Below are 12801 nucleotides of genomic sequence, written 5' to 3' on the forward strand. Positions count from 1 at the left end.
GTTGAGAAATGGGTGCTATGGGCAGCACTTGGGCCCGTTAGTTTGTAAAATTTCATTTCTTCAGAATTTAGAAACAACGATATGCTTAAAATTTAAATCCACCACATCGCTCCCTATCTACAGCAGTTTGTTAGAACGATGTCTGCTTTGGAATAGGTGTGCTACTAAATCGCTTTAACACTAGAAAGTAGGTTTTTATTATTAGAATATTAAATTATAAAATGATAAATCACTTTACTTGGGTGTCTAAAGGTCTTATTCTCATTAATTAAATTTAATGAAAATTAGCAAATATTAAGCGAGAAGAGATTTTTTTTAATTTTACTCATAATTTTTCACAATAGATTTTGTATACAACTTTGTGTCAGTAAAGTAGATTTTAATGCTTGCTCTTCTTATTTAGGTAAGGTACATGCTATTGATACAAGCGATCGTAAATAAAATGGTCCTTTCTTCAAACAACACACTACACCCTGGTCAAGATGTCTTTAAACGTCTTTATTATTGTAAAACTTTAAATCTTTGTATTAGATTAAATCTATGAGTTTTTACCATTTACTAGTACTGCAGCAAAAGCTTTGTTTCCACATAGGTTAATAAAAAGCCTGGTGACTGCCATGGAAAATATAAGGAAATGAGACAGACTTTTATTTCTCTCACGCTGGTTTTGAAGGAACTCCCCTGTCAAGATCGACCTACTTTGTAAACGTGTCTACGAGTAACAACTACTTTTAACATCAAACATAAAATCAAACGAAATGTGAATGCTACAACTTGATACAGAAGAGGGTGGTAAGATTATTCAATATTTTAGTATTTACAAACAATATTTGTAATAATTAATGCATTCAATTAGGTTCATCTTAAAATAAAAACACACAAGATTCCAGATTGCTACTGTAATTTGATTACCTTATTAGGGGTATTCACAAAGTATAAGATATAGGAGATAGGTTTAGATGGTTGTATAAAACTAGATTAAATTTCCTCAAGAGCTCTGTTGTCAGAGTTTTATCACTTTGTAAATGAATTATTTATGAAAACATAATAATAAAATACTTCTGACTTTTTATTATTATTTCCTTAGTATATTTAGTACAAACATCTGTTATGTTTAGAATATTTGTGTTATTAGTTCTATCATTCATAATCTGTGATTAAATATGCTTTGAAATAAAAACTAATATTATTTCATATGTTTTGTAAAAAAAAATTATTACCAACTGCCAGCATTTCTTTGTTGAAACATTAAGGATTGTTCGTACAGTATTTCCTTATCTAGAAAGTTAATTACAAAGCTAAAGGAATTTAAAACATATGTATTTTAGCTGATTATATTTTTATAGTCAAAACTTCGCTGTTCGTCCGACATACATGAAACTCGTAACTACATAAAACTCCCGTACTGATAAACTTGAAGGACCTCTGAGGACCTTACTAATGGTGTAATTTCATGAAGGCTCTCGACCTAATGGTCAAGAACTCTCCCTGATTCTTCTGCTAAATAAATAATATCCCTCAGCTGTTATAAGGATTCAAGTAGTAGGGCACAATATTTTCCATATAAATTGCTTGGTTTTGTAAGACGTAATATTTATGGCAAGCACTTATCTATCTGTTTACATCTATAGAATTCAACGATTTTTCTTAGCTCGCTTAACTATTTTACCAAATAAAACTATAAATAACCCCTCTGCAGCAAACCTGTAGACTAAGTGAATATCAATTTGTCTGATTGGATTTGTACTCAAATATTTCTATAAACAAGACACATTTATTCCCCATTTAAATAACATCAGATTTAACAAGTACCTAGGTTTACTGCTACGGGGAAGGTAACATATTTTGTGTCAAATGTTAATAGCATAGGATGAAATAAGTAAATTTTCTAAATTTTATCAACATACATCCATTAACAAGCACACTACTACAGTTTACTTAATAACATGGGAATCTTAAATGCATTTTTTTTATTTTCTCTGTAACGTTAAATTTTACAACAATGCTTCAATATGCAAATTTTTTTTAGCTCCACATGATGTATGAAAACAAATCAGGCATTTTCATGTTTTAGTAGTAAAAGTCTAAAAAACCCGATAAAAAAATCAACTCCCAGTAACTTAGCTCCCATGAGCGGATCTTGCTGGTCTGCGGACTCATTTAAGTGTACCCCCCCTCCAACTTCAAGCCAAGTCTCATCAAAATTGGACTAAAATTAATCGAGTTATTTACTAAAAGTGAACATTACCTGATATTATATACTGTACATATAAATTTGAACATATGGTGTTTTTCATCTCTAGCGACCTCAAAACGAAAAAGTAAACCGGTCCCTGGTCTAGTTGTTACCGTGCTACCTGCGGTAATAGCTACTTCCCTATAGCGAAATTCGCTAAAAGTAACACACTTAAGTAACAGTCTATTAGAAAGTAACAGTGCGAAACGAATAATACAACTGTTGAAATAGTTATTTAAAACAATAGTTTGTAAAAGGTTAATAGAAGAACGTGACACGACGCATACTACTGTACTACATGAATGCAATATAATGGACTGACCTATAAAAGCACAATATCATAACATCTTTCCTCCAGGGCTTGGCAACAGTATGCTCTTATCTTTGTGACTGTCCCTACGTGGAATGTTATGCTTTGGGTTTTTGTATTTTAGAGAAATCAGTTTGCAGAATCTTTTTTCTTAACTAAGCTATTTATTTCTCCTATCTTAATTATTGCAAATTTTAATAATTTGTTATGAAACTAATTATGAAGGTAGCCCAAAATATATTTGTAACGGTTTTGTGATTTCTGGCTTTAAACTTTTTATTTATATGGGAAAATGTTCATTGTTTGTTTTGTAGTGATGAAATTGACTCTATTATTCTCCCTACAAATTAGACAGCTGTTCACAGTCTGTAAATCGAATAAAATCACAGCAGTTCTTTTAGCGTAAAACCATGTAAGACACATTATTCATGGCCTGTGCCACGTAGTAAAATAGTTCATAAAAAATACAAAATCTATGTTATAAATACAAATTCTTATTGACAATGTAATCCATGTTACTAATGGTTGAAATAATCTTTTACGTGATAAACACATATTTTTGTAAACATTTTTGAGTTTCCTCTGTTAAAATAGTCAACTTAAGGTTCGTCGGACCGTGAGTTGAACAATATGGTGGCATCATAAGGATATCGTGTTTAATAAAGGATGTTTTATGGTCTGGAATATTTAGTTTTCGTTCTTATATTGAGGTATCAAGGGCTTGTATAAGTTGGATTTGATTGAAAGAAACATCTACATATTGAAACGATTAATAGGCAAATGAAAGCGCGTAGTCTTTTAATTTGGTGTGTAAAATGATATGATATTTTGCAGACCACAGTGGCGCCTAAACGTTAGCCGTTTTACTTAGTTTTTTACATTTGAGTAAGGTTTTAATGTGAATTAAACCAACCTCCTTTACTTGGTAGTATTTAGCTTGAATGTAATTTATCATCATTTGTCACATTCCAACCTAATTTAAAATATGGTTGCGAACTCTATAACTATTGTGGTTTCGTATACTTCAATCTCCATGTTTATTTACTAAATAAAAATCAGATCTTATTAAGATTGGTAAAACACACTTAGAAGCGTAACCTAATTAGTATGTTTAGCCTAGTAAGAGGATGGCGGTCATATTATTAATTATGCAGCAACCGCATCCGTGGTTTGACCGTAAAATCCGTTTACGTTGGGAACACTGGTTAGCAATAGCAACACACCTTGATTATTAAACACATAATTGTTTGGTACATAATGTAACAGTACGAGATTATATTGTATGTAAAGCTGTTATCGATTTAACAATTATACATTGAAGAAACTCAAAAGTAGTAGTATAGATAGAAAAAATACGTTTTAAACATACTCATTTAATTTATTATTTAAATTATCTAATAGTACAATTAAAACCCGATGATGAAATTTAAAGTGTAACATGTACAAAAATAAACAAAACTGTCTAAAATAATACGCACGCAATACAATGATTTGTTTTTTTAGCTCTTCAAAAAAAAACTTAAACAATTTTCAAAATACATATGGATAATGAGAGTAGATTAAAATCCTAGCTTCTCATTGGACCTGGTTTGACTGGTGGTAATCTCCATTGCAATATTTATTTGTGTACCTAGTGCGCAAAGAGACTTTGTGCTCTTATTATACATTGTATTTTACTACACTTACTAAAAAGCATAAATAATGGGAGATTGTATACAGGTTAACCTTATATGCAGTCTCACAAATTCAAATTTAAATGAAATTGTCTCACAAACAAATCAAACCCCAAATGAAATTGTTTCAAAAATTTGGAAATACAAATATATATGAAGTGCACGAACATAATGAATCAAAATCTGAATATAATTGTTGTAAAACATTTAAGTGGACGTCTACTTAAGTTGTCTCCGTGTTCCGCCATGTTGTCAACTAGGTCAGTGCCTCTCTCAGAGTGAAGTATTGTTACCCGGGAATGTGATTTGTATATGGTTCTCTCTTGGAATATTTATTTTATTCTGTGGCAAGTTTTTAATATTCATGACATCTACACTAGGAATACCAATAACATGTAGGCTGGTCATTTTAATTAGATTATCACACCAGTTAGGGTCCTCGTTATGTAGAGATCATTTTCTATAATTGCACTTTGTACCTAAAAAAAGAATATTTAAAAAGCACACGGTATGCTACAAAATATTACAGTTTCAAACATATACGATTCTGCTGTTTGGTTGGCTGGTGAATTGTTACTGCAATAATTTTTTTGAGTTTCTTGTGTGCGATGTGTTTATAAACTTATTTACTAAACAATCCGCATGCAATTGAATTTATAATACACATTAGTTTTATAAATAGCTGTTTTTGCACCGAGTGAGTCGGTGGCTCAGTCGGTAGCGTCGCGGACTTCGGGCCCAAGGCAGTAGTGTCGTGGGTTCGGATCTGGTCACTGCCGATAAAATTTTATCAGTACAGTTCACCTTTGTATTGTACCGGCTCACTCCTTGCTTTGCTGTAAACGATCCACGCACGGGCGCTTAGTCTATGTGGACGGGCAAATGCAAGGTTAAAAGAGGCCGCCAACCTCTTTTTTTTAAATAAAATAAAAATAATAAAATATTTAATTAAGTTAATATGATATCAAGATTTGCGTTTTAAGGTGAAACAAAATAAAGAATGTTTCTTGTTAAATGTGGCCCTGTTATCGAATGACCAATATAAGCTGTTTATGCAGGAACTTTATCCCTAAATAATTCCCAAAAATCAGGGAAATCTGGGTTTTTATATGCTGGAAACCCAATAGTCCGACGCTCTCCGATCCGACCCGACTAGTCTCCGACTGCGTCCGACGCCTTCAGCACTTCCGACGATTAATATATGTTTCAGCCTTTTTTGGGGTGCTGGAGTAGTAAAAATCATTGTTTGTCTAACCGATAGTTCTTCATGCGCATAATCTTTTCTATAATAGTTGGTCCAAAATTTAAGAACCAATCACCACTCGAATCTGTAGAACTTGCACCAATGAAAGCATCAGAATATTTTCAAGCTGCTTTATTACCTACTGTATAAAGAAAGGGATACTCCCAAACTGCTTTCATCAAATGTTCGTCTCCACTCATGTCACAGGATGCTAGACAGTGACTAATTAGCAGACTGGAGAAAAGTCAGATCTGACATCCGACAACAATGATCCAGAGATCCAGAGATGGATTCGCCCCCAACAATGTCGTTGGAAGAACGGATCGAAACTGATCGGATCGGAACTAGTGGGTTTCTGGCTTAAACAACCAAGCTATTTGTTTTACTTAAGGATTGAAGCGGCCACCGTCTGATTATTAGCTAAACACGATAACCACTCATCCCCATAGACTTATTTATCATAAGAAATTCCATACACGTTTTACACTACATGCAATTATAGAAAAAATGTGAATTACCTGGTCAAAAGCCAGAGTGCAATCCACATTCTCAGCATTGTATATCTCGACCTTCTCTAATCCAGTTTCGGCTCAGTTTGTTGCTTTAGTTCACATTATAACCAGATTAGAGACCGATACTCGAGCCCTCCCTCTGCAGTGTCGAATTAACTTAATTCTACTCAAGTTTATTTCACAATTTGTTGTCTACAATGGTGGACAATGGTCTTATTAAACACGACAAATAACCATTAGTATTTCATATATTCGAAACAATTTTATGTTCTAAACAAATTCAAATACTGTTAATATACTTCATATTTTATATCAGTTCTCTCATGCTATTTAAACTCCAACTATTATATTTATTATTAAATTATTATTATTATACTGTATCTCAAATTAGTGAATATAATGTATTTCACGAGATTTTGTCCTATAATGATTTCATTTAAGAATATAGGAAATATGCCTCTAATCATTGACTTTAAATAGTTTAAGTATACTCCATGTCCTATTTCTAAATAAGTCCGTTTTCATGAGTGGTTCATTTTGTCAACGTCTAGAGTACGCCGATATCGACTAATGGTCCATCATCTTAGGATAAACTTTACCATTTGTGCTTTACGTTTTATTTTATTGTCAGGTGAAAAGATATTGTACATAATTGCCTGGACCTAAGATAAATAAGAAAACAATTAATCGTAAACTTTAAGACCCTCCTCTATTATGGGCTCTACAACCATAACTTTAATACCAGAAATGATTATTAGCCTTTAAGATAGGTGCAATTTGAGAATACAAATGGGAAATTTATACTCCTGAGTGTTAGTGTGAGTAACTATTATTAAAAGAAAAGCTTTATTTGGATTCCTTATTTGCCAAATGTTACCTCGAGGACCCGGTTGTGCATGTTGATCGATAAGAGGACAGAAAGACTAACAACAACAACAGCCAAACAACAAGAACATACAAAGTTATTTTAAACGTCAGTGTATTAATAAGGTTTATATTACCTGGCTTCTGTCTTATTTTTAAGAAATTACAGCTGTTTCATGCCTTATATTGGCACATCCTCAGGTTTGGTGAACGCCAGCTTTTCTATAACTTCTAGAAGCATTCGTGGTCTTACAGAATTGTATGATATTTTATAGAAAAGCTGGCGTTCACCAAACCTGAGGATGTGCCAATATAAGGCATGAAACAGCTGTAGTTTCTTAAAACTACCGAGGATCGGAGACAGAAGCCAGGTAATATAAGCCTTATTAGTGCTAATTTTAACGATCCAGGGGCCAACCATCATGAAGTCAGTGTGTTGTTAAAGTATTACATTTGGCAAAGAAACCATTGTGTCCAAAATAGATTGGTACCTAAAGTTTACTTGAAATTTAGTTTGGTGTCGAATTTGTATCAAGGGTTTTCATAATTGACCTAAATGTTAATTGTTTGCTTTTAATTAAAACAAAGTCTTAGTAAAGTGTAGCTTTGAAAAAAGGATAGGTAAGTTATTACCTCTCTACTGCCTGAACTCTATCCATTATAAATTGCTTTCAAAAGAGAAAACTTTTATAATGATGAAATGGCCAAAACACGGTTATTAATAGAAGCTTTATTACGCTCTAGTTTAAACAATAAACTTAAAAATAAATCTGAACTATGCATTTTTTTGTAGTGCAGGTATTTTAAGTTTTCTATCGAAACTCTTGTTGAGACAAGTAAAATAATAATGCACTAAATAATATTATAATTATCTTTATGAGAAACTAATTAAAAATATTTCTTAAGATTCCATGTTTTACATTGACTCCCAGCTGATGGAGTTAAGTAAGACATTAGCAAGACTAACAAGTCTGCCACATGTTACAAGGTCTACATGATCGTAAAATTTTAACAGATGGTTTGTGTTAGTTGTAAATCTTTATATACATTATCTAAATGAAATGTTGGGTATGCATTGTGTTTACACTATCTGGCGACGCCATTGGCTGAAGCCATGCACCTGCCGATGATGTCTTGACATACAAACATATACAGGTGTAACTAATATTGAGTGACACTGACGTAGTGATTAGATAAGTTTTCTAGCTATATTTTACAAATTAGTGTTTACAAAGTTAGTTACCTCTCGTAGCGACGTAACATGAAGTTTGATCAGTTGAGAAGTTGTGAAGCAGATTTACACTCTAATCTTGTGGATGACAAAGGGAGGAAAACACTTTATATAACAGTTGAGCATTGAACTTATGCTTATTAAACAGAAGATGTCAACCTACATTTTAACCTTATATAGCTTCCTAAACAGGAGATGCCAAAATTAGTTTTTCTAAATTACAATTACAATTATCTGATTTGACAATCCAAAGAAAAAAAAATGGATTGCTCAACTGCAATGGTGTTAATGTAAAAAAAATCCAAATGGCAGAAAAAAAAGTGATTTTTTTTACCAAAATATACTTGATTTCCCATTTTATTTTGACCCATAGAACCATTTACTGGAGTTTTGCTATATACTTACTGGACACACTGTATAGTACATAGTATCATAAATTAGCCGACAACTATTTTTAGGCTAATTCCGACCGGATTATGTTAAGGCAAACGGGTATAGAAAGAAAATATAGGTGTGGTTTCTTGTAATTTAACCTCTTGGTTTTTTGTAAAGCTATTTTAACTGGTTGTAATAATTTATCTTGTCATTTTATAGGTGTTATAGCCAAATAATGGAATTTTTTAATAGTAAAATCCACTCAAATATATCAGAGAAACATTACGGTACTCAAACGTCACCAATATAAAAATAAAAGAATGTGATGTGTTGCATTATTGGATGTTGATGAATTAAGTAAATTCTTCTTTTTTTGTACTGTCCAATTCCAATGCAATTGTTATAGCGCAAAATTTGAGCATGGCAAAATACTTAACAGTGAAGTTTGGATAGCATTTGCTAGTATTACCACGTTTGGAAGGATAACGACTATAACTCCTGCTTGAATTGTGAGGGCTTTGCAACTACACTACACATTAATGATTGTTTATGTTACTTAACACTGTAGAGAGTTGGTTTAGTGTGAACTTAGTAACATTTGAGTAAATTAAATATAGACAGAAAGGTTGAAAAAGAGATATCCTAAAGACAGGTCAAATAAAAAAATATACATATATTATTGTCACACTTTGACTATTTTGTTGTAATTGTACAAAAAAAAGTATAATAGTATTGCGATTATTGAATATTAATTCAATCCTGAAATAAGTAAGACACTTTTAATGGCGAGGGCAGATATATATCAATAAAGTGTCTAAAGACCTGTTTTTGCAATCCCTGGATTGCAATTGGCTAGTTTTGGCACCATAGTTGTGCCTTTCAGGTGGTTCGCAACCATAAAAATCCAAATCAATATATCATTATTTGACACTACTATTTTTACTTTTTACATACTGTTTTTACATGTTTCGAAGCACTTTGTTTATGCATAAATATTCCTACAAATTGGATCAATATGAATAAAACAATTAGAACAAAATCCGTTTACACCAGGACCAGACCTCTTTTGAAATTAAATTAAATGCTGAATTAATAGTAATTTATATAGGCCTACTGTACATTCGAAGTACAGTACTATTTAGGTTCAATGTACAGCTTGGGGTAATTTTTCAAGAGTAATTTTATTAATAACACGATGTCTAGAGTGACTAACGCTGTTGACCTTTAGTTGCTATTCGAGCACTAGTTGTTTTGTGGCCATGTGATGAGTTATTAAAATACTAGCTGTAACCCGCGGGCTTTGCCCCGTTTAACTTCTTAATTTTCAAGATTATCTCGTTCGCATGGCTCAATCACGTCCTGGTTGAAGTTTGTTCGCTACGCTCACTCACCTTTAGGTTGGAGCTCGTTCGCTGCGCTCACTTGCCTTCAGGTTAGCTCGTTCGCTACGCTAACTCCGCCTCCAGGTTGAAGTTCGTTCGCTACGCTCACTCACCTTTTGGTTGCAAATTAGCTGTTGTCATAAATGTAAAAGAAATAATAGTGCTGCACCCTGTTGGTAATCCTTGTAACTTTAATGCTATTGAACATTATAGAACAGAACCAACTTGTTTAATTGAAACAGCTGTTAAGATTCAATAATTCCATTTCTCATAAGGTTAACATGGGAAACTCCAGAGCCACTGGGGCGGAGCCCGAAAGGATTTTTGAAATAAGAATATGCCTATATGTTAATCGAGAATGTGAGCTATCATCATGCCAAATTTCAGCCCAATTTGACCAGTATTTTACGCGTTCACTTGTCACAAACATACATCCATACATCCAAACTTTCTCATTTATAATATTAGTAGGATTATTTAGTTAATATTGCAGTATATATGTAGTGTTTGTTTTACATGCAATTTACAGCCATTGGGATATAGTACAACACCTTATATTCACATTCATTTGAGATGAGGACGCCACCTTTGTGCGTATTCTCAAATATCAATCTCTCATCTCAAATATGAGTGACCGATGAGTGTAGAATGGAATGTGATGTGTAGCTTTGTTACTGATTTCTGTTAGAGTATTTAGGGCCATTTATACTACCCAATAATCAAGGACTTCTGGGTACAGTTTCGAACCATCAAAGAGCTACTAAATTTCCTCAGGATCGCACCGTCGACCTTTTGATTACTATGTGAGCACTATAACCACTCAGTTACCTAGATATTTCGACTACCCTTCTGCATCCATAGCCAATCCGCATACGGTCAATTAACAACCTTGTGAAGGGGGTACTTTGACATTTTTAGGTTCGTTGTTTTACTATGCTTAAGATGGATGGCCTTGAATCAGTAATTTTATTTGCATGCAGGTTGTTGGTTGGTATAGGATTCCGAAACTTCATTTACTGTAGTTGAATTAATCAGAGTACTGATGTAAAATCGACCTTTCTTTCATTTAATTAGGTTTTCTAAAAATTAAAGCAAAGAGTAAAACTAAATGGAACAGCTGTGGAGGCACACTATAACAAGTTTATTTGAACAATTTTCCAAGATTACTAATGTTACTAATGTACTAATGGTTACAGCTGGCTAAATGAATTTTATTTTTCGTAATATGACGACGTATTAGTTTCCATTTTATATCTTTGTTCATTATTATCTTCTTTAAAATTAATTTGAGTCATATTTCTGTAACTTTTGAACTGATAGATTGTAGGATAGAGCGAGATACACCGTTCATGATAAGTGGAAATAAGTTCCCTTAAATTAAATACTAGTGTCCCTGTTGCTCGAAATCGAGCAATTGCAAAAAAAAAACACACAGCAGGAAAACACAAAACATGATACAGAACATGATCTGCTGCTGTGCAGCAGGAAAACACACATTATAAGGTCGACATGTATTCGGCTGTGGTGGTTCTTCAATAATAGGATACAGCTCCTGCTAATCAGGTGACAAAGCTAGGGTTTAATAAGGTTATGTGAATCTTCAATTGGTATAATAGGTTTACCAAAAGCTTTTAGTAGTTTCTCGTTGCTATTTAACTATCAATTATCTAGTTTAGTGTTATTTGAGAACTTAATTTTTTAGTTTCACTAATTCAGAAATGAAATAAAAACTTCAACCATAAGAAAATTACAATTTATTCTTGTGTCTGTATAAATTTAGTCATAATAACCTATTTTACTTAAGCGTTCACTGCGTTTCTATAAAATAGGGTTACGCTAAAGATTATTAAGCACTAAAAGGCGAGATGATTTCTTGATACAAGAAATTTATTAAAAAAAATGGTACAGACCAGCTTATAAGTCCCCTCACACATATTTGTCCCAATTTATCGTCGTAGCGTGATTTTCTATGGAAATAATAATTAGTTCTTTGAAAAACCTTCTGTATATCTTGTATTTCAGGTGCCTCTTGGAAAAAGAATAACGAAACACTTTAAAGTTACTGATAAGGCATACACCATACAAATTATTAATGAGAAAAATTTTTATTGCAGTTTCATGAGTTGTTATACTATTATTTATCGAATTGTTTTTTATGTTACAGGTAAACTTTGCTTGTATTCTACTTTGCTGTAAGTAGTGATCACATTTATATGTTTGAACGTATTTTGCAGTGGCGTCATTTCACCAAATCCTTAAGGGGGGGGGGGGCAAACACCTGGGGGTATGGGGGGTATGGAATGAAAAATTGTGCAGTTTTGAAACAAAAAAAGAGGGGTTTAAGCTTATTTTAATTGTCAAAAGCACTTCAAATAAAAAAAAATTATGAGTCAAATTTATTTAAATTTAGGCAGAAAATTAATGAAACTAAGAATTATTGACAACTGACAGAAACACAATAATTTTATGTTGGTAAGTTGGTCATCTAAGAAACGTGATCAATAGTTCCAAGATGTATTATATTTGTTATTAGATTTTCTCCGACTTCTCTTGTACAACATTTAGCAATGAATACGGTTGTTCATAGCCTATAGTTTATAACAGTTAATTTTGGTTTTTAAATAAAATACAAGTATTTAAGAACTTAAAAGCAAATCAAATTTTATCACCAATAAAATAATTTGACACAAAAGTACAAAAGGTTCTATTTAACTATATTAAATTTGTAGTCTACAATGTTCAAAACAAATTACGTAACATTTTAACACATGTATAATTTTAATACTTGAATTTCATAAAAGTAAGCGACAAAGCAATGCTTCTAAAAAATCTGAATTTTTATGTACACTGTATATATAAACTAGAAGTAAGTGGTTCATCGTACAGTACCAAACAGAAAAAGTAAATGAATAACAAAACTACTAATTAATTTATGTAAACTCCAAATGTGCTATCTAAGACAATAAAACAATAAT

The 12801-nt window shown here is 32.4% G+C and overlaps 1 protein-coding gene across 1 annotated transcript in view; it reads left to right on the forward strand.

Annotated features, from left to right (window-relative positions):
- Positions 1–12801, forward strand: part of LOC128988457 (disks large 1 tumor suppressor protein-like) — a 1201819-nt gene that overhangs the window by 227776 nt on the left and 961242 nt on the right. The gene's annotated exons all lie outside the window — the stretch shown is intronic.

This window comes from Macrosteles quadrilineatus, unplaced genomic scaffold (assembly GCF_028750875.1).
Source record: "Macrosteles quadrilineatus isolate MER2022 unplaced genomic scaffold, UCM_ALF_1.0 Scaffold_3__2_contigs__length_128488019, whole genome shotgun sequence".
In the NCBI taxonomy this organism is placed as follows: domain Eukaryota; kingdom Metazoa; phylum Arthropoda; class Insecta; order Hemiptera; family Cicadellidae; genus Macrosteles; species Macrosteles quadrilineatus.